Source organism: Tupaia chinensis, unplaced genomic scaffold (genome assembly GCF_000334495.1).
Source record: "Tupaia chinensis unplaced genomic scaffold, TupChi_1.0 Scaffold145163_1, whole genome shotgun sequence".
Taxonomy (NCBI): domain Eukaryota; kingdom Metazoa; phylum Chordata; class Mammalia; order Scandentia; family Tupaiidae; genus Tupaia; species Tupaia belangeri.
The window spans coordinates 174,144-176,851 of NW_006205023.1; the positions used below are offsets into that span (position 1 = coordinate 174,144).

Below are 2,708 nucleotides of genomic sequence, written 5' to 3' on the forward strand. Positions count from 1 at the left end.
CCAATCACTGTGGAGAACAATTTGTAGATTCCTCAAAAATCTACAAATAGAACTACCATATGATCCAGCAATCCCACTCCTTGATATCTATCCAAAGGACAGAAGGGAATGGTTAAAAAACTGTGGCATATATACTGAGTGGAAGACTATTCATCCATAAAAAAAAAAACAACACCCTGGCTTTTGACAGGAAGTGGATGAATATGGAATTCTTACTGCTGAGCGAAGCAAGCAATGCTATAAAGAAGAGGCATTGTATGTCCCCACTTAATATATACCAAGTGTCTGCACTCTATGACCGAAATTAATTGTCTAAAGGACATAGAAACACAGTATATAGATGTAAATACCAGATACAGTGTGTGTGAAAGAGGAGGGTCTGAGGAAGGACATTTGGGGGAGGGACAGGGAGGCAAAGCATTAATGGCGCAAAAGATGTGGTATTATCTGTTGAAGATATTTCATAGTTTTATCAACAGTACTAGAGAGAAATGTTCACCTTTTTAAATATCCATTTTGTGATTAAATGTATGGAAGAAAATGAAATAAAAAAATTTTTTTAAATAAAAAGAAAAATTTCAAAAAAAATATTATTGGAGGGTTGGGAAACTTGGATGACTAAGAACATCAATCATGACATCTCTCCAGTAAGAAAAGTTCAAAACAGTTGGATAGGTGACTGCATCTGAAGCACAGGAGTATTGTGAGACCAATAGAACACATGGCCAGGATTGTAGGGCAGTTTGGGAAGTACTCAGTTTCAAGTGGAAGACAGAAAGAAGAGGTTAGCTGAAAGATAAAGAAACAAAGATGACCAGTAAGCTGGACTCCCATATGAAACCCCCAGCTTTTTTTTTTTTTTAACCTCAAATCCAAGCACTTCTCACATGTAGGAGAACAAGAAAGACACAGATTGTGAACTAATTTCAGGGAATTACAAGAATCTACCACCCCAGAGAAAATGCAGAACTCCTCCTCCCACCAAATCCCAGGCACATAATGCCACATTGAGAAATCAAATAAAGAGATTTTCCCTGATCGAAATGACAATATGTTCTTCTTCTTCCCTTAGACACAAGAAGTAACTCCATGCCCCCTCTATAGCCTTCTACAGAGCAGCTTCTACAGATGTCCCTGAATATTGTGAATGGAGGAGTGAGAAGGGGTGGCTGACAAAGAGAAGGGTGACAGGAATCTTTATTTGGGGGTGAAGACATACTGCATCATTCCACATGTTCTGTAACCACAGGAGTCTGATCTCCTGGACTGAAGTTGTGGTTCATAGTGAACTGCAGCTGATCCACAGCCCCTCTGTCCAGCCACGCAAACATGCACAGGCTGGTAAAACCCTGTGAATTGTGCCAGCAGGCACACATATAGACTTCAGTTTAGCCTCATCATTTGGTTTTGCTGATGCATGGCCACTTCATCCCTGTCCCCAGATCCAAATAGAACATGCCTAGGACGAGAACAGTTTGTCCCACTGAATCCACATTGCTTGTGCTATTGACTCTGTACTGCTAACATTATGCACCACTTACATGTGACAATTCCACACAGCCCCAGAACAATCCCAGTACTCAGATCCATGTACCAGCAGGCAGATAGTGTAAATCCAGCCTTGCCCGGTAGTGGCGTGCATTTGCAGAATATAAAGCTCCACCCTCCAGATCTGCAGCATTGGGGCATATTTCCTATTTATCCTAAAAAGATTTCAAGAGGGAATGTCTAGGTCCCTCCTGTATCAAAAAACCTCAGCCATGCCTGCTTGCATTGAACCTCTTGCAGAAGAGTACTGCAAGTATAAAGAGAATTTGGCACTGGAGCAGACAGCTTTCTTTATTTCCAAAAATTGCACAAAAAGGGTTACCTAAACAACTGTAACCCTCAGAATCACAACTTCTTTATTTATTTATTTTTTTGGAGAGGTTTTTGCTATAGGGTGCACACGCTCACCAGAAAGACAGAGAGAGACAGAGAGATAGCAAGAAATCACCCCCCGGGGGAATGGCCACACTGCAATCTCTTCTCCTCCATTCTCCTTTCCGGATCTTGGGCACGCACATACAAGTGCCTGGCATGAGTTTAAGCCACCGGGTCCAGGACCTGAACTGCGGTTGGCTACATGGGAGTTCAGCAACATAGCCATTACACTAACTGCTGGTCTCTACAATCACAACTTCTCAACTAACACATGCATTCTTTCTGTGTGCAACCCATCCAAGTCAGATACTATTGTCTATTTCCATATATTTTCACTCACCTACCTTTCCTAGAGAAAAACTCTGCTCCTTACACAGAACCTGAAAATTCAGGCAATCATCCTACAAAGCAGAAGTTATCACTGATTTGAGGGAACCCACTAACTTCAGAAGTAGAACACCAGTGCACACTAACCTCACCTAGAACAAAAACACACTGACCTGGAGCCCCCAATATCCCCACTGTTTTCTCCAGATATACACAAAGCCATCAATAAATGAATGTCTGAATAAAAAAATAAACAAATAAAACTGTCACAAAAAAAAGTAATTCATTTTTGGGAACCAGCAGTTAGCATAATGGCTATGTCGCTGGACTCCCACGTAGTCGACCGCGGTTCGTGTCCCGAACCCGGTGGCTTAAAAACTCACGCCGGGCACATGTGCGTGCGTGCCCAAGATCCCAAGAGGAGAATGGAGGAGAAGGGATTGCGGCGTGACCATCCC

At 42.2% G+C, this 2,708-nt stretch overlaps 1 pseudogene; it reads left to right on the top strand.

The window, feature by feature from the left end:
- The window catches only part of LOC114005999 (periphilin-1-like), a 117,490-nt pseudogene that overhangs the window by 113,314 nt on the left and 1,468 nt on the right, over window positions 1-2,708 (top strand).